The 26,224-nt window shown below is 45.8% G+C and overlaps 1 long non-coding RNA gene across 1 annotated transcript; it reads left to right on the forward strand.

Annotated features, from left to right (window-relative positions):
* LOC146340471 (uncharacterized) lies at nt 1-26,224 on the forward strand. The gene is made up of 3 exons (XR_014784041.1): nt 1-56; nt 20,056-20,202; nt 25,748-26,224. It is a non-coding gene; the product is annotated as an uncharacterized LOC146340471 (long non-coding RNA).

Here is a 26,224-nt window from a genome sequence, read left to right on the forward strand (position 1 = left end):
AGAGCCCTATCTTGTGCAAAAATGGCTGCTTGCATGGACACCGAGCATCTGTGGTGGTGAGTCTCAGCCTCACATGTGGGGTGGGGATGGGGGCTCACTGAGCTGGGTTCAGGGGCACAGACGTTGGTGGGATTCAGCAGGTTCCTGGACCAAGTCGAGCACCTGCGTCATCCCTACTTACCACATGGATTGCTTGTGCAGTGGGTCTAATCCTGTTGCCATTTTTGTGTGTGGCTAATGTGAGATGCAGGCCTTAAGGGTAGTTTCCTGGGGAGGGGAAAAACAACCTTCTGTCGTAGGATGCAGTTTTCAAATGGATTCCTAATGTAATTACTCCGAAGTCACTGAAGTGGCACAAGGGATATATTTGGCCCTGGAAGTCTACAACCAACTCTATTTATTAATAAGTGGGAAGGAAAACAAACCTTCTACATTGATGAGTTATGTCTGCAACTGCCCCCCTGCCTCTGGTTTCATTTTGCTTGTGCCACTGCTGATATATCGGTTGGATTAGGCAGGAGGTGTTCTGCGTTCTCACCATAAATTCCATCCCTCAGCATTTTTCCAGGGGAAATGGGAATTGGGGGGGGGGGATAACATTCTGAAGTGTTAGAACAAAAGTGTACAGGCAAGAAGTACAAAGCTGAGACAAAGAAATTAAGAGAGCAAGAAAAGATGCCTTTAGGCAACCCTGTATGGCTCCAGAATTATTCCAAATTGACTCTTGACTAGGGATGTATGAGAATTTCATTTTTGCGAACATGCCCCATTTGAAGCCCTGAATACGAGTGCAAATATGACCATGTGCCCACCAAAAATATTCACAAATTATTGAACACATGCTTGTGTTTGTTTCATTCCTGATTCCTAGTTTGACTTGCACAAATTTCCTAATTTGTGCAAATTCCCCCAACAGACTGGACCAGCCCCGCTTTAGTCTGTGGAGGAAATTTGCACAAATTTGGGGAGATCAGCACAAATCTCCTGTTCAATTGCTGCTTGATTTGCACAATTTCCCCATTCACACAAATGCGAGCAGTGATCACAAATGAGAATCAGGAATGAGATGAGGTATGAGATGATGTTCGGAAAATCCTAGTGATTGTGAATATTGCTCGTTCACTCACTCATCCCTACCCTTGATGAGTCAATTGTATGTAATGTGTGTGCCTGAAAAACACTATTTGTAGAACCACTTTGGGAGGCTGATACCTCAAGAGCAGAATATTTACGTAAATATTTACGTAGGCTAGAACGGCGGAAAATAGGGAATGCAAATGGCGGCTGCTGTAGCCGCCACCATTTGCGTACGCAGTTTTTTGGGGGAGGGCATGCCATGATAGGCTATGTAAATTCTTACGTAGCCTATCACGGCAGCCTGGAAGGATGCAAATGGCGGCTGCTACGGCGGCCGCCATTGCATCTGCAGCAGCCCGTCTGGGGCCGGAATTCCTGCTGCGGACGGCCCTGGCCAGCTGCTCCGTCGGCGGATGCGCTGACCAGAACAGGTAAGGGATTCTTACATCCCTAGGATTTTGGTAACAAGAGGGTTGCCCTCAGTTTTTGCAAAGCAAACATCTCCTCTTTCCTGTCAGTCACAGATTTAATGATGAACACACATAGATTCAATTAAGTCACCTCTGTCGAGCTGATCTAGAGTGCATTTCAACTCTGCAGACATCTGAAATTGCCTCATAGACCAGACTTACCCAACTTGCTGGCCTCCAGATGTTTTGGACCGCAATTCCCATGATTCCCAGCCACCATGGTCATGGATGATGGAACTTGTAGTCCAAAACATATGGAGGGCACCAGGTTGCTTATTGGTGTTATCAACCATCTTACCCAGTGCTGTCTGTTCTGATTGACAGCAGTTCTCTGTGAATTCAGCTCAGGTAGATGTAGGGAAGGGCGGATTCCCTACCTCCTGGCCTGGGTGGGAATCCACCCGCGGGGGGAGGCGATCCATCCCTCCCCCCAGAATCCTTCTGAGCCGGCTCCTCCATGTGGTGATCCCGCCTAGCCTATCGCATGAAAAAACAAGAGATGCAAATCACGTAGTGGGTGCCATTTGTGGCCACAAAGCTGTTAGATTAATCTAAATGCAGCTGTAAATGGCTGCATTTAGGTTAATCTAACAGCTTTACGGCTGCAAATGGCATCCACTATGCCATTTGCATCTGGAGTTAGCCCTCATGCAGCCAGCAAAATCGCACGGCAATGGCAGCCAGCCATATCACCAGCGATGTGGAGCCAGCGGCCAGCTCTGCGGGATCGCTGCAGAGCGGAGCCAGCTCAGAGGGATTCTGGAGGGAGGCGGAGGTAAGTGCTGTGTTCCGCCATGGACTCCAGAGGCCGTATTCTTCGGAAATTCTCCACCATCCCTAGGTAAATGTCTTTCTGAGCCCTGCTGTATGAGATCCTTTTGTCCTGGAAATATTGTAGGCTGGATCTAGGACCCTGTATATGCAAAGTATGTGCTCTGCCACAAACAACAGGCTTCATCCATCTGACCTCTAATGTGAAAATAAAGTTCAGATATTGAGAATCCAACAAATGGAATGAAAACAAATGTTGCTGCAAATATTCAGCTAAAACTAGGGATGCTGGAAAATTCCGCCATGGACTCCAGTGAGCCCCTGGAGTCAGTGGCAGAATGGGGCAATCCCCCCCCCGCCACCCTGTGGAATCCCCCCAGGATGGAGCCTTCCTGTCTCTGGCAGCGGCTCCGGCGGTGGCTCCAGTGGCAGCTCTGGCAGTGGTTCCGGGTTGTCTTCTGGCCACTGCTGGGCTAAGGCCACAAATGGCAGCCCCTACGCCAGCTGCCATTTGCGTCCCTGCCAAGCCATGATAGGCTACGTATCTACGTAGCCTATCACGGCAAAAGGCAGGGACGCAAATGGCGTAGCGGCCACCACTTGTGTCCCTGCCTTTTGCCGTGATAGGCTACGTAGATACTTAGGTAGCCTATCACGGCTTGGCAGGGAAGCAAATGGCAGCCGGCGTAGTGGCTGCCATTTGCGGCCACAGCCCAGCAGCGGCCAGAAGTCCAACTGCAGCCGGCCCAGCCGGCGGCTCCGCGGCCTTGCCGTGGAGCGAAGCCGGCCAGGCAGGATTCCGGGGGGAGGGATAGATCATCTCCCCCCCACCCCGGATGCCCTGAGCGGAGGAAGGTAAGGGATTCATACAACCCTAACTAAAACTGACTTTTGACACAACTTCCCCCACCCCTGCTTATGTGGGGGAATTGAGGTCTTGTACCAATAAAGAAAAGTTATCATCTGGTAACAAGCACAGCCTGGCTGAGTCTCCTGCTGCACTTTTAAATGAACTTCTTGAGCTGGGGGGAAATTTTCATCTTCGTTCTCTGTTGTTTCATCCACTAGCAGACTGGAAAAGACAGACTGAAGATGAGAGCTGATGTCCTACATCCATTTTCTCCAACCTGGTGCCTCCTGGGTGACTACAGTTCCCATAATCCCAGCCAGCATGGCCATGCTGGGTGGGTTATTGGGTGTTGTAGTCTGGTATGTCTGGAGGGCACCAGGTTGCAGAAGGATTTCTTATACGTACCCAGCCTCAAACATTGCAGCAGAAGATTCCTCTTGGAAACAATTGGCTTCCTGTGCCCTCCCTTGCTCAAGCTGAGGGGTTAAAACATTAGTTCCCACAGGCTGGCTGTTGTTAAGACTCTGCATCTTCCAGCTTCTTCTGCTTTTGGAGCATCAACACATTTTTCACAGCGACTCTGCATCAGGAAAGACTTTTTCTGAGTAAGAACGTTTCCTGAATACTCAGTGCATTTGTTAAGCTACCTGACTGACTAATTAACTAACTAACTAAACTAACAACAATCTGTGGAAATTATATTCCAAAGGCCACTGGAAAAACCACAGGAGAAGCCAGGATTTTCCCTCTTGCATATCATGTTTTGAATTTTTTTTAACACAGCCTTGGTGTGTTTCAGAAAGGAGGTACAGAAATACCTTAATAGCATTCCTATTAAAAGTCAAGGCAACTGTGGAGGTTCTTCTGCATTCAAAATATGTGAAGAGTGTCAAGGGGCAGCAAGATCAGTTCAGTAAGATTAGTGAAATTTCCAGTGCTGGGTCAAAGTATATGGCCTGGCTTTGGGGGGCACATTTTGAAATGAAGGTAGGAAAGCCCTCAACTTTCATGTGGGGCACATTTATTACTCAATGAGGTGGCTGGTTGGTCTTTCCCTTCCTTTCTTTATCTTTTCTTAAACTTGAAACAAAACTAAACTACCATTAAAGTAGTTATCTGTTACCATTGAAGTAGATATCTGTCACTTGGAAATCTGCCCCCTTTGGGCTCGGCAGACTTCTGCTGCCTGCCCAACTTGGTTTGTATTTGCGAGCTGAGTCGTGGGTTTCCCAGAGTTCTGGGGACTTTTTCTGGTTTTTTTTTTGGGGGGGGGGAGGCAGTCAGGCCACAATTTGCGCAAATGGAGATTTGCACAAAATTAGGGCAGCATTTTGCACAACTTTGCATGATTTGTGCAAATTGTGGCCGCACTCGGTGCAATTTGTGCAAATTGCACTGTACTTTGAGCAATTTGTGCAGTTTGTGCAACTTTGCATACGTTGCGGCTGTAATTTGGGCAATATTTTTTTAAAAAACACTCACATGGAAAATCCAGTAACTGGCCCAACTCACTGCAGATCAAGTCAGGCAGTTAGCAGAAAATGGACCAAATTTGGAGTGGAGTGGGGAGTGAGCCGATGAAAGCTCATCAAGCCACCCTGCAAACAAAATCCTCTGACATCCCTAGCTACCAATCCAAGGGACGGCTTGGCTGTGCTTGGCAGCCTACCTTCTGATTGCTTCAGAAATGAGGGCCAGAATGTCCCATGGGGAATGATGCTACATGATGATGTAGCACCATTGGGAGTGGCATGCCCAGATATATTTGTCTGTCTTTCCCCTATGAGGAAATGGCAACATCCACAATTGCTCACTAGTTTAAGGAGATTGTTATGGAAACATGAGCCAGCATCCATTTGTCCTTTCTTTGTAACAAAACGTGGAATCCTCCACAAGGAACATCCTTATCTGAAATCTTCAACTGATAATATTTGAGACAGTTCTTTCTGTTATAGGCAATGAGACATGGAAATTGCTTTGTGGTTGTTTCATGTTAGTTCCCTATCCCTCCCCCAGCACACACACACAAACACACACACACACACACACACACACTTGTGGAGAGTTCCAGTAAACAAGAAGCTTCAGCAAGCACAAGATAATTAAACATTACTTCCTCCGATTAGCCACAGGATGGAGGTGCAGTGGCAATTATCACCGCTGTGTCAGAAAACTTTGATGAGAGAACAACAGGGAGCTTTGTTTGTGAGCTGATGGGAAGAATATGGGGTGAAGGCAGAAGTTTTGTTTTCTGACAGGTAGATATGGTCAAATTGCAGATTACACTACATGACCTTTAAAGCATTTTGAAGCTACATGCGAGGCTTTGAGGGCTTGTCAATTTCAACTGGACTTAACTGCAATTGAAAAAGCATGTTTTATGCAGGGAAAAGCCTTCCGAAGCCTACCATAACACATTTAGCTATCTAGGTTTTCAAAGCATATAAAGAAAAATAAACAAACAGATTTCACCTGGCTGTTGTTTTTAGCACATTTCTGCGGTCAAGGTTAAAAGGATCAAAAGAAAGATTTAAGGTCACCTGAAACCACATGGGGACTAGCATAAGAACAAAATTCCAGTCCTACTATCTAGAACTCAAATGAATGATCTCCTCAAACTTATACTCTGCGAATAATAATGTTGTTATCTATTGGATTTCTTAGACGCCTTTCTTAAAAAGAAGAAAAAAAGACTCAATGCAACTTACAACAAAATTAAAACATTGCAAATTTAAAATAGCAAAAACAGTTATTGAGTAAAATACAACGACCTTATAAAACAACTATGTGGACTATTTTCTAGATATTCTACAAATGCTCATATATTTACCACATATGCACTATCTGATATCTGTATTTCACATCCAGTAATATTTGAATTGCATTATATTTTATATTTGACAGCATTTGATAGTTGACAGAGATGTATTGAGCTCAATGTTCTGCATTTTTGTCTCAAAGGTAGTGATTTCAGGACAAACCTTCCCAATATGAAGCACCTAATTTTACCTTGGGGGGGGGGGGCGGAGATTTAGCCACTATTCACAGACAACTGCTTTCCCGTATGGTCTTTCTTCGGCAGCCATTTTCTCTGTTTCATTCTTTCTCAAGTGATCTCACCCATTTAGGGATCATGGGCCAATCAGATATAGCTTTGTGCTGGGATCACTCATGGCAAATAAAGCCCATTTGACACAAGACAATGAGTGATCATAGTCATAAGGGATCAATCTAAGAATCAGATAGTTTCTAGGGATGGCAGAGAACTCTGCCATGGATCTCGGTGAGGCCGAATGCCAGTGTATTCTGCCCCCCAAAATCTGTGGCGGAACAGCCTGCCCCCCTGCCCCCCCGCGGATCCCCCCCGGGACGAGACTTACCTGGGGCTGATCTTCTGGGCGGCGGCAGCTCCGGCGGTGGCGGCGGTGGCGGCGGTGGCTGCGGCTGCGGCAGCTGGTCTTCCGACCGGCTGCCGCCACCGCCGCCATTTGCAGGGTGTGTGTGTGTTTTTTTTTTTTTTTACAGAGACGTGATAGGCTACATAAGTTTTTACATAGCCTAAAATGTCTGGGTAAAAAAAAAAAAAGTGTATGCAAATGGTGGCAGCTACGGCTGCCGCCATTTGCGTTCCTTATTTTGGGCCGTCTTAGTCTATGTAAATATTTACGTAGACTAAGATGACGAAAATAAGGGGAATGCAAATAGCATCCACTACACTATTTGCGTTCCCCTTATTTTCGCCGTCTTAGTCTACGTAAATATTTACATAGATTAAGACAGCAAAAATAAGGAACGCAGATGGCGGCGGCCGTAGCTGCCGCCATTTGCTTACGCGGGGGGGGTTGTTTTTTTTCCTAGAGCCCTCCGTGGCCGGAAATCCGGCTGCGGATGGCTCTGGCCTGGCTGGGCATGGCCGGCTGCTCCGAGGAGCTGCCGCGGAGCTCAGCTGGCCGTGGAGGATTCCAGGGGGGAGGAATGGAGCGCCTCCCCCACGTCGAGGATTCCGGGGGGAGGGACGGAACGCCTCCCCCCCCATCAACGTAATCCGCGACAGGTAAGTGACTTTCATACATCCCTAATAGTTTCACATCCTTTTCACAACCTGATCACCAAAAAATCAATAAAAGAGCATAGCCATTCAGTTCTGTTGAGCCTTCTCACAAAACTGACACCCCCCCCCCCGATACCTTCCTAAACAGAAACAAGTAAATGCTGGTAAGTCTAAAGGTCTGTTGATGGTGGAATGAAATTTCACGCTCAGATTGGAACCTTTACAGTCAACATGTGAATGGCAAACATGGGTATTTAACTTACAAATAATTGTCTAATAAGGCCTACACATTTAGTGGAAAAGACAAGAAGTTAGCAATGTGAAAGAGAGCATAGTTATCAGTCCCCCATCTCCTACAAGAAATAGTACCCTCCTCCTAATCCCCTTATTTCCAACACCTTATTTTTTACCAGCCACCCTAAAGAAATCTGTGAATTCTTTCCTGTCTGTGATTACAGAACATTTATTTTATGCATTGCATTGCATTGCATTGTAGCTGTTGTTAGCAGAATGTGGCCATTTCCTCAGTATTTCGGCAAGCTGCTGCTGATAGCTACACAATGCTGAACACCATTATCAGCACCATAGATAGCAAAGGATTATTATGTGAGTTTGAAAATGAAATGTGTATGTGAAAAGGTAGTGGGTAGCAAGGAATTCCTTGGGTATTGCAGCTCTTGCAATCCTTTCTTCTGTTTTGGGTTTGACATATCAAAATAATGAATATAGAATGGGGGAAATAAAATGTATTCAGCGAGTCAAGTAATTAGTTTAGGTTTTTTTTAAAAAAAAAAATCTCGTTCCTATTGGCAGTTGTTTTGTTTTTTTGAGTGTGTGTTTTCCTTACAGCTAACAGATGCTGAGAGAAAGGAACAAGCAAACAACAAAAACACACATCAAACCGGAGCACTGCAATCTGCTCACCAGCTTCCAGATTACAAGATGCAAATGATCAGGGACTTTCCCCTAACATATGTGACTGACGTGTCTGATTCATCTGGGAATGGTACATGAAGAACCTAGGAGCCATCTATATGGGTGCCCCACACATTGTGAAGTATAGCTTGCCATCTCTTTTCTATACACATCAGTAGTATTTCTAGAAGGATCAAAAGCACAGAGCCTGGTTTCTGTTAACAATGAGCCTCCATTATTCCTTACAGGCCATCCAGGATATGATATCAGGCCATCACCCTCAAAGACCAAATGGCACTCTTTAGACAGAACAGGCCTATCAGAAGCAATCGCATTGTGTGTGTGGGGGGGGGGTTAAGCCCTCAACTCAGGCAGTGGGACAGATGGCTTGGGAGTAGGGGATCTTATGCATTTTATTTAGTTATTACATTTATATCCCACCTGTTTCCCTCTTGCAAGGAACCCAGAGTGGCTTATGCAGTCTACCTCCTCTCCATTTTATCCTCACCAAAACCTGTGAGGTAGGTTAGGCTGGGAGTCAGTGGCAGCAGACTGACCTAAAGTCACCCAGTGAGCTTCATGGCAAAGTGGGGACTAGATCTCCCCAGTCCAACACTCTAACCACTATACCACAATCAGTGTGGTGGCTTCCCAGAAAACATGTGTCTATCTTTAAATTCCATGTTGATGCAGGAGATACGGTAGTTGCAGCCTCCCCCTATCCCCGATTCTTCTCTCTGTCTTCTTTCCCCACACGCTATATGGTAGGGATGTACGGATTCCCCACCATCCGTTCCGGTGGGGAATCTGTGGGGGGGAGGCAATCCGTTCCTCCCACGTAGAATCCTCATGGAGTGGGTCTGCTCCGTGAGGATTCTGCAGAGCTGAGGGCCGCCCCGTTCTGCCATCCGCATGCCCCGGATTCCCCCGTTTTTTTTCGGCTCCCCGAACTTACATAAATAATTCCATAAGTACTGAAAAATCCTTTCCATGTGCCCGCCATCAGTCTCCATAACCCTATTTATTTTAATAAAAAGGGAAAAACCCTTCATGTAACTTCTGGTCACTTGACCTGATCTGACCTGACCTGACCTCACCTGACCTGACCTCCACAGACAGTAAATAGAAAAAATGGAGGATTTCCATGGATTTCGCAACTCAGCCCCAGCGAAATAAAGCCTCCAGAAAATGCCTCATAAAAGGGGTAAAGCTGTCCGGGTTCTTGTTCCCTCATTTCCTATTTACGGATTTATTTTTGTAGTTATTTTTGTAAAATCCACCATTTGGCAGACAAAAAAAAAAGGGTCCGCATGAGCTCTGGTCCAGGTCGACTGGGCCGCTCCGTTCCAAGGAGGATTCCACAGAATGGATTTGTCAGAATTTTATCCCATTTAAAATTTGGGCGGAATTCTCTGACATCCCTACTATATGTTTTCCTTTCTCTCTATGTGTGTGTGTGTGGAGGGGGGGGTATGGGAGCCTGGCAGGGGAGGGATAGTTAGGGGAAGCTCTGGCTACCTCATATTTTGCTTCATGAGGGAATTTAAAGAGGAAGGTATAGTTTTCGGGTTACAACTTGGCAGCAACCCTAGACTTGGCTTCCTATACCAAACTATCTGCCTCAGTGGTGGTCTTGAGGTAATTTTGCTCGCAATCCAGTTCCTTCCCATATCCTATGGCTAATGTAATTTAAACATGCACACATGTTCCCTGGGTTGTGAGCCATAAGTCCTAGGCACATCTACATTAGAAATGTGTTGAACATGGTTTGAACAGTTGTGGCTTTCCACAAAAATGGCAAGAAAAAACTCACCATTTTGCAACAAGGTATTGAGATACAGATCATTCACCCTTCATCAAAGTGTAATTACTAGGTTGGTAGCCATGACACTTAAATGGGTTTGAAAGTGGGATAAACCTATGGAGTAAAAACACACCCTAGGAAAAGCTAAATATGACTTTTGGTGCTGGCATATTTGTGGATTTCCCTTAGTTGTCTGTCAGGAAGGCTAGGTTTCATCAGTACTTACTGATGTGATCCAGAGTGTTGACTTTGGATGATGCAATGAGGTAGGAATCAGAGAGATGATGTATGCAGAAGCCCTCCCCACCCTGAAGAAGAAACGCAGAAGCCTTGAATGTCAGAGGACTGTCCAGGCTGCTGATGAACTGTGGCTAGCCACTAGGGGTGGACGAAAGGCACTTACCTTTCGTCGAAGCTTGTTCGCGGTGGGGGGGAGGTGCTTCGTGGCTCCGCCCGCGAAGTTCAGGCCGGGGGGGAGGCTTCCCGCCTCGCCCGGCCGAAATTCAGGCCGGGGAGGAGGCTTCCCGCCTCGCCCGGCTGCGAACGCCATTGTTTTTTTTAAAAAAAAACAACGCCCCCGTGATAGGCTACATGACGATAGCGTTGCCCTTATTTTCGCCGTAGTCTACGTAAATCTTTACGTAGACTACAGCGACCAAATAAGGAACAGGAATGGCGGCTCCCTATGGGGGCCGCCATTATCCGTACGCGCTTTTTTTTTTTTTTTTTAAGTCACCCGTGATAGGCTACGTGACGATTAACGTAGCCTATCACGGCTGACTTTGCAAATCTAGCCGTGATAGGCTACGTTAATCGTCACGTAGCCTATCACGGGGACGTTTTTTTTTTCTTTTATTGCAATGGCGGTGGCGGCAGCCGGTCGAAAGACCAGCTGCCGCTCCCGCCCCACTCGAACACCCGCCGAACCACTGGCCAGACCGCCGCCGGGTGGGACATTCGGCGAAGGTAAGTCCCGTCCCGGGGGGGCGGGGGGGCGGAGAATTTCTCCCCGAAACTTGTTCAGGGGGCCAAACACGTTGGCGCTCAGCCCCCCGAAGTTTCGGGGAGAAATTCTCCGCCATCCCTACTAGCCACACACAATTATATACTAGAAGGTTTGTTCACCAGCTCAGGGTCCCTCCCCTCAGGCCAGTGGCTTGAATGGGGCCATTGTGCAAAATGATCCACATATGTAGTGAGCAGGAGGTATCATTCTGAAATGAGTAGGAGCTATTGTTCTGTTGACCACACAAAAGCAGAAGAGCTGTTGCTTGATGTTATACCAGAGTTTAACAGAGTTAATACAGAGCTTCCATAGTGTCTAGGCTCTACTCACGTATTGTCCTGCACCTAAAACCTGAGCATACACAGGTATGCAATAACCAGGGTGTGCATCAAGGGCCAGCATGGTCCTTCACCCCAGCAGAGGGGCTTACTGACAAGAGCCCCCCACCCCCACCCTGGAACCTGCTTGTTCAGCTGCCTCTTTCTTTGGCCTAGACAATAATGGTGGTATGAAGGAGAACCAATAGATGCCACTGGCTTCTTGCTTGCTTGCTCATTGGCTCTGTGTCTGGCAAGCAAGAAGGTAGAAGCAATGGGGAGGGGGAGGAGGAGGAGGAGAAGCAGCCAGTGATGAGGAGGGAGGCTCATTAAGGGTAGGGATATATGGACTGTGTAATATCTGCTCAGTCTGTGTTTTGTGGATTGTCAGGTGCCTTTTGTTCCATCGTCTGCCCACAGACGGATGCGAATATATTTTTTTTTCGTCGTGTGGAAAAATACGCAAATAATTATGTAACCATTTACATAAGTATTTACATAATTTTCCTTAGTATGTAATGTTTAGTGTATTGTCCCCATTTCATTCAGCATTTCCTCAACAGAAAGGTAAGCATTTTCCTATGAATTTATTAGGGATGCACGAAAGTCACTTATCTGGTCTCGCAGCTTGCTTCGCAGTGGGGGGGAGGCGCTTCGCTGCTCCCCCTGAAGTTCAGGCCGGGAGGGGGAGGCTTCCCTCCTCGCCCGGCCGAAATTCAGGCCAGGGGGGAGGCTTCCCACCTCGCCCGGCCAAAATTCAGGCCGGGGAGAAGCACCCCGTCTCCCCGGCCACGAACTTGAAAAGGAAAAAAAAAAAAAACCCTGTGATAGGCTACGTAACGATTAACGTAGCCTATCACGGCTAGATCTGCAAAGTCAGCCGTGATAGGCTACGTTAATCGTCACGTAGCCTATCATGGGTGACTTTGAAAAAAAAAAAAAAGGCGCGTACGCAAATGGCGGCCCCCATAGGAAGCCTCCATTCGCGTTCCTTATTTGGTCCCTGTAGTATATGTAGTAGCCCACGGCTATGTGCGTTACCCTTATTTTCGCCACAGTCTACGTAAATCTTTACATAGACTACAGGGACCAAATAAGGAACGCGAATGGCGGCTCCCTATGGGGGCCGCCATTTGCGTACGTGCTTTTTTTTTTTTTCAAAGTCACCCGTGATAGGCTACGTGACGATTAATGTAGCCTATCACGGCTGACTTTGTAGATCTAGCCGTGATAGGCTACGTTAATCATTACGTAGCCTATCACAGGGGCGTTTTTTTTTTCTTTTGAAGTTCGCGGCCGGGGAGACGGGGCGCTTCTCCCCGGCTTGAATTTCGGCCGGGCGAGGAGGGAAGCCTCCCCCCCGGGCCTAAACTTCGGGGGGAGCAGCGAAGCACCTCCCCCCCCACCGCGAAGCAAGCTGCGAGACCAGGTAAGTGATTTTCGTGCATCCCTATTAGCCGTACGCGCTTTTTTTTCTTTTTTTTTTAAGTCACCCGTGATAGACTACGTGATGATTAACGTAGCCTATCACAGCTGACTTTGCAAATCTAGCCATGATAGGCTACGTTAATCGTTACGTAGCCTATCACAGGGGTGTTTTGGTTTTTTTTTACTTTTCTTGTAATGGCGGCGGCGGCAGCCGGTCGAAAGACCGGCTGCCGCCCCCGCCCCTGACGAAGACCTGCCGAACCGCCGCTGGGACCCGCCGCTGGGAGGGACATTCGTGAAAGGTAAGTCCCATCCCGGGTGGGGGACGGGGGGCGGGGGGGCGGAGAATTTCTCCCGAACAACCTTCGGAGGACCGAATGCGTTGGCACTCGGCCCCCCGAAGTTTCAGGGAGAAATTCTCCCCCATCCCTAGAATTTATATGTGTACGTTTTGGGAAAGTGAAAAAAAATCACCCGGCAATCCGCAGACTCCACTCGGCCTGAGGGGGTTGCTCTGCAGCGGATTCCACAGGTTGGATTCTTAGAAACCCAAGCTCATTTTACTTCATCTTGAATTTCTTCAGCATCTCTAATTAAGGGTGTCTTGCTTGCCCAAGGGCCCTCCGAAAACCAGAACCAGCAGAGGCAATAACCTGACTAGGTGAGGTCCCTGGTTTAGTCGCTGAGATTTTTCATTCACGATTCCGGGGTCCCTGAGATTAACTTTAGAAGTCAGAGAGCGCATGAAAGAAAATATTTGATATCAATTATAGCTGCTTCGGGATGAAACCGAGCATACCCCTTGTGAGACAAACATTATTTGAATTATTGCCTCATCACTTGTCCGTTATTGAGGCCCAAATCATGTTTCCACCTTTAATTTGCAATTATGTCAGCATGCCATTGATGAGGCACTTTGAACAAATGATTTCCATTAATGAGCTCCTAGGTGAGATAATGCTGCTGGAGGCAGAATCAGTCTGGAAGTGGGATGGCCCACTCTGGCAGGGAAGCTGCCCTGGGGCAGGGTGGCCCAGTGGAGAAATCCTTGAGTTTTGACCTGGGAAACCTGGAGTCAACCTTCTTGTTTGGCCTTGAGCTGCAATCGGTGGCCCAGAGACTGCTCCCAACCCCCAACATTCCCTTTGGTAGTTCATAGGTCTCTGAGCTTGCAATATATTCTGCACGACACCCCCACCCCGCCCCACAAATGCATTTGATAATATGTGCACATTTGAAAAATGTGTGCAAATAAAAATGCAGGCACTTCCAAGATGCTTGCAATCATAGTTTAGTCAAGGGGTACATGTCACCAACATGTGTGTTTAAAATGCAGACAAAAATGCATTCATGCATACAAATTTCTGCATGGATTTTTTTAAACAACAACAACTCAAGCTCATGCATAAATGGGACAGAATGAACTTGACCTAAAACACACACACACACACCTGACATCCTTTTCAAGCCCGAGATGGACAGATCCAACCATGCCTAGAATTCCCTGGCTTTCCAGACGTCAACACCGGTTTGTGTCCAACGGGTTCACATACAGCATCTTACAAAGATTTGCCCCATGGTGCAAAGTGAGGAGAGGGTTTGAGGGCAGACCCTAGTAGACAGTCTGCACACAAATAAGGTGTGAGGGAAGGGGAACTCATTTTCAGAGTCTGGTTCATACTGTATCCCTTTCCCAGCCACAGGAAAAGAAATCCAATATTAGCAAAATCCATGGTGGCTTTAGCCCTCTTGGCTTTTGGATGGATGCTCATTTATTATTATTATTATTATTATTATTATTATTATTGTTGTTGTTGTTGTTGTTGTTGTTGTTTTTGCACATGTTCCCTAGCATAAATAGGAATTAATGCCTGCGAACATGCTCTCTCCCATTCACACTGCTATTTCCCTTTCATTTCTGTGCTGTGTGCTACAAATGAAATAATAATGTTTTCAGACTTTGCCAAGGAAGAAGTGCCTTAAAAATTCTTGAAACCATATTTCGAACTAGCGGAGGGATCATTACAAGGCATTATCCCATCAGTTAGAAGTACTTTGCAAAAAGGAAACCAACCAACCAAACAGCAACAAACCCTGTGAAATAGATATTCATTGCATGCACATCTGCTGTTTCTTGCAAATGCCTAATCGTCACCAAATAATAAATTTTAGTTTATGGGGTGGCTAAGGCCATTCGTTCTAATTATGGGCTGTGTATGAGACAGATTTAAAAAATTTACCATATTTGATAAAAGAGGGGATGCTTTTAAGTTGAACAGGCTATATATGTCAAATCACAAATGTGAATGATAGCATTATGAAGTTTCTCTGTTGTTATATTGTCTCTGAAGCCCATAACCAATTATGAGGTTCTGCTATATGAGGTGGTGCTTAAAAAGTAAGCAATGTACCCTGAATTTAAAAATCTTCCCTCTGTGTCTACTGGGGTAGGGAGACAAGACTGCAATGTTCAAGATGGTGGCTTCCTTGCTTTCTTTGTGGCAGCTCCTTTGACCCACATGGAAAATGGTTCAAACAGAAACAACAGTTTTATATGCTGTGTAGAGCTCCCACATGTACTCCTCAGAACTCTCCCATATATATTGTGATATCAGGTTTCTTCCAAATGTCCTGCGAACATACACATAGGAAGCTGTGCTGTACTGAGACATACCACTTCAATTGTCCGTCTAGTCTGCCTGTTCTGGCTGACAAGGATAGCCTACGATCTCAGGCAGAAAGGCTTTCCTTTGGGATGCTCCAGGAGTTAATTCAGTCCTCATTTTTAGGTGAACCAACCAAATTCACACTTCTTGGGCTAATACACAGATCAGAATGCAGTTATTTCAAATGAAGTCATTGCACTGCATATTTCACACTTCTCTGAATTTTGCAACACAGTTCGCAGCTCAAAATGTACCAAAGCAGATGCACAATTCATGTTTCAGGATAAAAAGCATATAAAATGCTTATTGGGGAGAATGCATTCTAAAATATTTAAGTGCAAATTTTCATGTTATTATGAATTAAAATTTGCAGACTGATGCAGAAACAGGATGGAACAGGATGAAAGTCCCTTACCTGATCCCGACGCTTGCTTCGTGGTGGGGGGGAGGCGCTCCATCCCTCCCCCCGAAATTCTGGCTGGGGGGGAGGCACCCCGTCCCTCCCCGCCAAAATCTGGCCGGGGGGGAAGCGCCCCATCCCTCCCTGCCGAAATTCTGGCCAGGGGGGAGGCGCCCCATCGCGGTGGCCATAGCCGCCGCCGTTTGCATCCCTGCAGTCAGCCGTGATAGGCTACGTAAATGTTTACGTAGCCTATCACGGCTGACTGTTTTAAAAAATAATAATAATAAGGGCGTTGCCCTTATTTTCACTGTAGTCTGCGTAAATGTTTACATAGACTACATGTACCAAAATAAGGAATGCAAATGGCAGCGCCCATGGGCGCCGCCATTTGCGTACGCGCTTTTTTTTTTTTCAAAGTCAGCCATGATAGGCTACGTAAACATTTACGTAGCCTATCATGGTGTTTTTTAAAAAATCTAGCCGTGATGGGCTATGTAAATCTTTACGTAGCCTATCACGTTTTTGTTTTTTTTTCTTGGAAATGGCGGCGGCGGCAGCTGGTCGGAAGACGAACCGCCGCCGAACCGCCGCTGGAGCCGCTGCTGCCAGGGACATTCGAGCAAGGTAAGTCCCGTCCCAGGGGGGGCGGGGCAGGCTGTTTTTCCACCAATTTCGGGGGCCGAATGCACTGGCATTTGGCCTCCCCGAGATTCGTGGAGAAATTCTCTGACATCCCTACTATGACTGAACATATGTGAAACTGGCAAGACTGGAAACAGACTGCAATGTCCATCCCTGGTCTTACACAGTTCTTCTGTCTGAGATGCTGGGACCTGAGCCTGTGGCCTTCTGTGTGCAATGCAGGAACCATACCACTGAGCTATGGCATCTCTCATAGACTTTGAATGCATGGATATTTTCCAGATAAGAAAGAAATAAGGAAAGAAAGAAAATGCAGATAGAAGTCAGTCCTGACTGAGTACTGTAGTGGGGGGAAGGACAAATAGTTTTAAAATGTGGAGGTGTCATATTGCAAGTAGGGATGGGCAACTGAGTGAGGTTCAAGAATGCCAGCATTCTCTGAACATCGTCTTGCCGCTCATCTTGTGCCTGATTCCTATTTGTATTTGCCATCACTATCTGCTTTGTGCAAACAGGAAATGTTCGCAAATCGAGCAACAATCGAATGGGAGATTTGCACAAATCTCACTAAATTAGCAGAAATACTCCCAAATGTGTGCATGTTTCCTAATTTGTGCAAATTTCCTCCATAGGCGAAAGCAAGACTGATTCCGCCTACTGAAGAAATTTGTGCAGCTTAGGAAATTAGTGTAAATCGAACTGGGAATCGGGATGAGATGAGCGTGATCATGTGTTTGACAATTGGCAAGTATTTTCGGTGGACATGTGCTCGTGTTCGGAGGATCAAACAGGATATGCTTACATGTTCTGTGAGCAAAAAACAAAATTCTCATACATCCCCACTTGCAAAGTTCAAAGGCTTACTTTTTAATATATTCAAAATTTAAATGGGGACATTTTGTTGGGAGCATTTGTTGTAGTTACTTTTTACCCTGTATCACAAAGCTGAGGTAGAGATGCTTTTGAGAATTAATGACATATGGTCTGAAACTTGGTGGGAGCAGGGGAGGGGCCTGCGCCACTTAACCCTCCTTTAATGGTTTCTTCCCTAGGAGAAGGGAATGGGATTGTTGCAGGCACTGAAGTTTGGACAATGTTCTCTGTTGGGAGCAGCCCAGAGCTGATCATGAGAAGTGGCATGAAGTGTGGCTTTCTGTGAAGCTGTTTAAAGACTGTGAACACTTTTGTTACAAGTGCCTTACATGTTTCCATCCCATTATCTATATGAACTTCCCTTCCTCCCATCCTTGTCTCCCCCAAAGCTGCCACATGGAACCCAATTAAACCATATTCTAATCTATAATGTATTAAGATAATAATGAGAATTGAAGTCAGCAATGGCAGAGCTGAAGGAGTCTGTGTATGCTCATTTGATTAGACCTTTCAGGGTGTAATGTTTGCTGAACATGAGGAAGGGGATGAACACTACATTATTAATACAGTGACCAGGTGCACAGAAGAGGACTTTAATAGTTGTGTCGGAAAGGGAATTCCAGGCCATATTTATCTCTGACTAACCTTGCCTCTTCCTTCCCATCCCTCCTCTCCCTTCAATGTCTTCCTCACTGGCAAACTTAAATTGAAAGCTCCTTGGGGTGGGGACTTGCCCCCTTTTTTGTGGGGAGGGGAAGCTTATGCTATCCTGTAACACACGCAACATTTTTCATTGACAACAGTCTATAAATTTATAACAGTGTAAAAGAAATACTATTGTGGTGAGCCAGTTGAAGAAGTGGTAATCTTTTGTCAACTGTGCTTACTTACTAATGAGCACTGGAAGTGACCCTTTGACCTGGTTTGCATGTAACAACAAGCCAGAGTATGGGTTGAGTATGGGTTGTTGAATCTTGGGTTGTCATTACACAGAACCATAGAATAGTAGTGTTGGAAGGGACCTATAAGACGATCAAGTCCAACCCCCTGCTCAATGCAGGAATCCAGGTCAGAGCATCCCTGACAGATGACTGTCCAGCTTCATCTTGAATGCCTCCAGTGGGGAGAGCCCACCACCTCCCTAGGGAATTGGTTCCTTTGTTGTATTGCTCTAACAGTCAGGAGGTTTTTCCTGATGTTCAGCTGGAATCTGGCTTCCTGTAACTTGAGCCCATTATTCCATGTCCTGCACTCTGAGATGATTGAGAAGGAATCCTGGCCTTCTTCTCTGTGACAGCCTTTCAAGTACTTGAAGAGCGCTATCAATATCTCCCCTCAGTCTTCTCTTCTCAAGGCTAAACATGCTCAGTTCTTTCAGTCTCTCCTCATAGGGCTTTGTTTCCAGTTCCCTGATCATCTTCGTTGCCCTCCTTTGAACCCTCTCCACTTTGTCTGCATTAGGGGTGAACGAAAGTCACTTACCTTTTCTCGCAGCTTTTTCGCGGTGGGGGGGAGCGCTTCGCTGCTCCCCCCGCGAAGTTCAGGCCGGGGGGGGGGAGGCTTCCCGCCTCGCCCGGCCGAAATTCAGGCCGGGGAGGAGGCTTCCCGCCTCGCCCGGCCGCGAACACGAAAGTAAAAAAAAAAAAAAAACAACGTCCCCTGATAGGCTACATGACGATTCACGTAGCCTATCACGGCTAGATCTGGAAAGTCAGCCGTGATAGGCTACGTGAATCGTCACGTAGCCTATCACGGGTGACTTTAAAAAAAAAAAAAAAAAGCGCGTACGCGAATGGCGGCCCCCATAGGGAGCCGCCATTCGCGTTCCTTATTTAGTTGCTAAATAGCGTTGCCCTTATTTTCGCCGTAGTCTATGTAAACATTGACGTAGACTACAGCGACCAAATAAGGAAGGGGAATGGCGGCTCCCTATGGGGGCCGCCATTATCCGTACACACTTTTTTTTTTTTTTAAGTCACCCGTGATAGGCTACGTGACGATTCACGTAGCCTATCACGGCTGACTTTGCAAATCTTGCCGTGATAGGCTACGTGAATCGTCACGTAGCCTATCAGGGGACGTGTTTTTTTTTTTCTTTCATTGCAATGGCGGGGGCGGCAGCCGGTCGAAAGACCGGCTGCCGCTCCCGCCCCGCTCGAACACCGGACGAACCGCCAGCCGGACCCGCCGCCGGGAGGGACATTCAGGGAAGGTAAGTCCCGTCCCGGGGGGGGGGCGGGGGGCGGGGGGGCGGAGGATTTCTCCCCGAAACTTGTTCGGGGGGCCGAACACGTTGGCGCTCGGCCCCCCGAAGTTTCGGGGAGAAATTCTCCGCCATCCCTAGTCTGCATCCTTCTTAAAGTGTGGTGCTCAAAATTGGACACAGTACTCAAGGTGAGGCCTAACCAGTGCAAAGTAGAGGGGAACTAGTACTTCATGTGATTTGGAAGCTATGCTTCTATTAATGTAGACCAAAATAGCATTTGCCTTTTTTGCAATATATTCTGCAAGACCTTGTAGTTACACAAGGAACTACGGGTAACTCTGGGTTGTTAACCATGAACAACCCAGTAAAAGAACCCATGGTTTGTTTTTTTCTTAATTTGTGAAGTCTGGGTTGTTTTAATGATGTAATTGTTATGTGCAAACCCTTAACCATGGGTTGTTTCTCCAGGCTACAGAGCTGGTAGGCAAGAGTGGTAAAAAATAATTAAAAAGTGTTCTACATGACTGTATGTAGCATACTGAGTTCTGCAACATAAACTCTTCTTTTCTTTCTTAGTACTACAACATAGCAAAGTCATTTGAAATACAGGGTGGAAATGGGCCAAGGAGGAGGGAATCAAGCAACCCAAGGACTGAAAACAACAACAACAAGAACCTGCACTTCGTGTGATCATCTGGCAGACAAATCATGAGTAAACTCTCAGTAAGGCAACAACCCAAATTCTGGGTTGTCACATATGTGCAAACCAGGTCACTGTCTCCAAAGATTACTGAAAATGCCTGTTGAATGGTTTTGAAGGCCAGGTGATTTTTTTTGAAGGAGCTTAGATGGCTGTTAACTACTGTCTAAGATAAAGCTATACAACCTGCATACTCAAGTAAGGAGATGAAAAGAAACCAGAGCTGGAAAGTGGAGCAAGAGTTCAGGGCTCTGCAGCCAAATGGTTCCCCAAATAACCACTCATAGAGTGGCAGGTGATGAGGGCAGTAGAAGCAAACTCCATTTTGTACCTATTGTCATGATGATGCTATGATTGAAGTGAGTTTGAAATGCAAACCTGCACATGTTCAGAGTATTATTATTTAAAAAAAATCAGAGTTGGCAAACAGTGTTGTTATTATTCAAATGTATCAGGAATGTAGAAGTAGTTATAAAGCATGGAATGATGGATGGGGGGGGAGAGAAATGTGAGTTGGGTGCTTCACAGCTGAAGTAATCCATGTCTGTCTGAAGCCTGCCACCACAATAAGACCATTAAGTCCAGGGTCTAAAATTGCCTATCTGAACCACTGCACGGGGGTGGGGTGGGGGTATGGGATGGGATATTCAGCAGGCTCTTCAGAAGTCCCCCCCCCATATTAGATTTTTTGGCAGGGCCCCATGTACCTTCTTCAGATGAGATATCTCCAGGGTCTTGGTTAGACTAAATCCTGATAACAACACTAACATTATGGGTTAATAAACTGACACCATAGCCTTTTTTTACAGTGTTGTTTCCAGTATCCTCACCCTTCTGGTCTTCTTTAAATTTCACATGAGCATTTCCATTGGTTATTATTTATTATGGATATTTGTATATCACCCTTGAATTATTTTTTAAAAAATAAATCACAGGGTGGTGTCCTTTACAGAAGTAGAAACACAAAAACAAACCCCCAAAACATTAAAATGCCAATAATACAAACTAATCAATCATAATAACACAAGAGCTAAAAGGCAGCAAGATCTTAAAAGAACTAAAACTATATCTAAAAGGCCCAGGGAATTCCAAAGGTCTTTTTCTGGTGCCATTGCCAACAGGACAACAAAATAGGTACCAGGAAAACCTTTCTGAGCAGAGAATTCTACAACTGGGGCACCACCACAAAGAAAGCCCTATCCCACTGCTGAAGAGAACATGTTGGTAGGTAAAGAGAAAGACATGTGGTCCTTCAAGTAAAGAGCTTTAAAGGTCAAATCTGGTTATTTTAATTGGCTCTGTATACTGTAATGACAGACCAGGTTAGTAATCTTGCTCATTTTTCCTAAATAAATCTCCTATTGTAGAAAGAAAGAGCAAGCACATGAGAATCTCCCCTGTGAGCATGTTCAAAGGGAAAGTAAACCAAGAGGGGAGCCTTTGGCTGCAGAGGCTTGGTTGTGAATGTACCTACAATACAGAATAGATTCTTCAGTATGTCCTTCCTGTTATTTAGTTTCTTGACGGCATAATTACCGTACATAACAAATGTGGCAGATCGCAAGCTGACGGCTCTTTAATGAGGTTTTCCCCTGTATCAGGTACATTTCCATTCTGCTTTCTTCTCATCCTTCTTTAAATAGTGTTATCTTTGATACCTCTGAACAAACACAAAACCAGAATTTATCTCCAGTGTGCATGCGTGTAACCAAGCCCCAGGGAGCAAACCTATTTAGCATTTCCCCTATCACTTTTCAGTATCCTTTAACATGCATTAATATCTCCAGACAGCGAGCCAGGGGGTAGAAGAGAAGTGAACGCCCTAAGCTATCTAGTCCATGCCAAAATAATTAAACTGGGCCCCCAGGGCCTGTTATATTCCTCCACACGCACTTCTGCAAGGATGTTTGGGTGGCGTCTCAACAGTTTTATTTGTTGTAACTTGTAATGGATCGGAAGTGTCATGCAAGCCAGCACTCCTGCAGACTCCTCTCTCTTCCTCCTGTCTCACCTGCATTTTCTAGGCTATAGTCATATCTAGAAATAGCTCTCTATAAATTCATGCAATATTCCTGCATTTCCACAGTCTCCTCTATGCAACATAGCTAGAAATATTTGTCTGCCAGGTACTGCATTGCAATCTCACTGGGGCCATAATGCTAACAGCAGTGTAAGAAAAGATAATTTGCCATGATTTGGTACATAAAGGAGACTTGAGATGGGCCAAGAGCCAGGGTAGATCCAAAATTATATACCCAGCTCAAACTGTGATTCATTCACCCACTTATTCCTCTTTTTCTGATCTGCTCAATGACATCTATAGGGCTGGTTACCACACCATCACAGTAGGGATGTCAGAGAAAGCCATAATGGATTCAAATGAATTTGGATTTCTATGGATCTGATTTCTGGATTCTTCAGAGGGCTGGCTTTTTTTTGAGTTGCATGGATTCTGTGGATTTGCGGACTGGTTTTTCACTTTTGGAGCGGATTGTGTTAATTCAAATTATCACTAATACACATTAACTTATGTACAGGTTCACAAGTGTGCATCCCGCCCCCCCCCCCAAAAAAAAACTGGTTAAAAAAAAATCTAATTCCATCAATGAGCGGATGATGGAACGAAACACACTTGACAATCTGCGGAACACAGATGGAATGGATTTAACAAAATCTGTACACCCCTATACCCCAGTACCGTTTACGCATGCCAGCCACCTCCCTCTTGCCAGGGGTTTGCACTGCAGTGCACAGAAAGGAAAGCTGTTTTTTATGATACACTAGCTGATATACCTAGCATTTTCCAGGATGTAATTTTGTCAGATGTACTATTTGTTAGAAATATCTTAAGGTAGGTTTAAGCTTTTCGGAAAGGCTCCATAAGAAAGGTGAAAAGAAAAATGCAGTAAATGTTTTGTTTATTCTACAGCAATATAAAACTGAAATTCACATCACCCTACTGTGCCCCCCCAAACAAACACTGCTCCATGTCCCATGTTTCACCAAAACTTCTCCCTAATTCAATGTGCTGTGTAAACATCTGCCTGACCATAAAATATGACAATGTCACCTACTGCAATGTGATGCACCAGCCCACCAACTACCAGGCAACTTGCAAATCCTTTACGTCAAACCCCAGCTACACACTCAGCTCATTAACCTGAAAAAAGTCACCCTCCACCTTATGCATTGAACTCTTCCACTTAGGGCTTTATTCATGAAAGAGGGAATTGCAAACTTAAGGCCAAAGAAGCTGAGTTGGAAAAAATCCTCAATTCAGCTACATGTAAAACTTTGCTATTTTGCCCCTCATTTTGCGATTCCCTTCTCAATTCCCTGCAGTTCACTCTTTTATGAATAAAGCCCCAAGTCTCCACTCCACTGTGTCATCCCAGCCACTCAGACAGGTGAGCACACACCACACCGCATTTCACATTAGCGTTAATCACACGCTACTAACAGATACATCTGGCATTGAAAGGGGTAAAAATTAGGGATCTACGAAACTCACTTACCTTTTCAATAGGGTGATTCGCGGTGGGGGGGAGGCACTCTGTGCCTCCCCCCAAAATCCTGACCCGGCTGGCTCCACTCCACAGAAATTCCGGGAAGCTGCCAGCCACGGCCACCCACAGCCAGAAATCCGGCCGCTGGGCAGCCTTCCGAAAAAAAACAAAAAACAAAACCGCGTACGCAAATGGCGGCAGCTATGGTGGCTGCCATTTGCGTTCCCTTTTTTCGCTGTTTTAGCCTACGTAAATATTTAAGTAAGCTATTATGGCAGAAGAAAAAGGAACGCAAATAGCGCCCACTATGCTATTTGCATTCCCCTTTTTTTTCGCTGTAATAGCTTACATAAATATTTATGTAGGGTAAAACAGCGAAAAAAAGGGAACGCAAATAGCAGCTGCCTTAGCCGCCATTTGCGTACACGGGGTTTTTTTTGTTTTACTTGCCGTGATAGGCTACGTAGATACTTATGTAGCCTATCACGGCAAAGTGCAGGACGGAAATGGCGGCCGCGGCAGCTGGTCGAAAGACCAGCCACCGCCGCTGCTGGAGCTGCTGCCACCAGAGCCCCAGGTAAGTTTCGTTCCAGGGGGATTCCGCAGGGGGGTGGGGGGTAGGAGGCCATTCCACCATGGATTTTGGGGGGCCGAATGCCAGTGCATTCGGCCTCACTGAAATCTGTGGCGGAATTCTCTGCCATCCCTAGTAAAGATATTTAGCAGCACCTTGCTTGCTTGCTGGATATTGCAGCAAGAGCGGAGAGAAACTAAATGCTCTGCACAGTCAGAAAAGAAACGGTGAGTAAAGGGGAGGAAACAAATGGCAGCCAGCCAATCTAAGGTAAAGGAAGTCAGAGTGAATGGGAGAGAGACCAAAAGAATGAAAGATGGCCAATAGGGTGACTGGTAGCTCAAATCAGAAACCTGGCCTGAACCATGATTGAGAGGGTGTACTTTTAGTAAGGGAAAGTATAAAGTAAACACAGTAATAATGTGACCCAGTGACTTCTCTCATATACTCTGGCAAGTTAGAATGTGAAGTAAAAGAGGCAGCAACTGTAGGGCTCAAATGGCAGGCTCAGTGATTAGGCCCAGGGCAGCTCCCCCTTATGCCTTGTGTTACAAATGGCCCTGCAGCCAGCTATAAACACACAAACCCACACACAATGACTTTTATATATATAGTAGATTTGGTGTTTTTGGGGAGGACAGGAAGGCCTGGCATGCTATGGTCCATGGGGTCACGAAGAGTCGGACATGACTTCACGACTGAACAACAAAAAGATTTGGTGTATAGGCACCAATACCAGAGCACCAAACAAAACTGTAACAAGTCAATTATGAACAGTCTATAGTCATTTTTTGCCATTATGTTGAGTAGCTAGCCATGGATGGTCCACCTTCTTTGAACTTGTCTAATAATTTACTAATGCCATCATGTCTGGTGGCCATCTTATGGCAATGAATCGTGAGCATGGAAGGTGTGCGTCAAATTCTCTATGCTCCAAGGCTGTGTTTTAGCCACTGGACCACATAGGTTTTGATAGCCATTCTTTCAATTCCAGAAGGTGAGTGGCTACTTGGACATTAGTAGAAGTAGAGGGAACAGGAAGCATAAACCACTTGTGATTTCTCTTCCTTGCACTGCTTTGTAATGTCAGAATTCAAGCTCCCAGATCTCCCTGCATTCCAGTATTGAGATGCACAAGCTATTCACTACATGTTATACTTACTTCCTGTTACTTCCACATCTCACATAGCAAAACCAGCTTTAAATTGGTGTGACTGGTGGTGAGTTTTGGTCTTCGAAGTGCATCATAGGAAGAGCCATTGGGTAATAAGGACACTGAAACTGGGGGAGACCTTTTCCCCAGACCATTCATGAAGCACAGCCACTGAGGAAACTTCTCCTGCAGAGATTAGGGAAAGGAAGGGACTGTACTTCTGTTATCACCAGCCACCAGGAATGTCTCCCTGCTGATGTCCCTAACAGCTCATAATTGCTGCTGCGTAGCTATACGATGCCAATTGCTGAACCCATCTATTGCTCTTTCTGCAGGTACTCTATACAGCCTGCCTTTGGGTGTCCTCTGTGAGCTTCTGTCTCAAACGTCAGACCTATCCATTTTGGGGAGACAACATGCCCCATCGAGGTGTCTGTCATCTTCTATTCAACTCACACCTGAAGTCTAGAAAACTTCTCCATAAAACTTCTGCAAACTTGCCAGTTGCACAGCAGTAATTCAAATTAATTGGAGGCAATGTACACACACACACACACACACACACACAGAAAGACTCCCCCAACATGGTCAATAAAGCTTTCTCTCTTGGCCTTCCCATGTCAGCCCGACCTCTGGTGAGAGATGATCAATTATTCCCTGAAAACGATCCCTCTGGCTTCTTTCCTTCCAATGAACCAGTTAGTTAACGAATCACCAGTAAGTTCGGCTTCTGCCTTCCTAATAACTCTCTTTATTGAACCATTCTGCTTTGAAAAGGAGGCTTTAAATTAAACTTCTCAACTGGAACCATC

Source organism: Heloderma suspectum, chromosome 6 (genome assembly GCF_057233095.1).
Source record: "Heloderma suspectum isolate Gila_16-S chromosome 6, 16-S_ref, whole genome shotgun sequence".
In the NCBI taxonomy this organism is placed as follows: domain Eukaryota; kingdom Metazoa; phylum Chordata; class Lepidosauria; order Squamata; family Helodermatidae; genus Heloderma; species Heloderma suspectum.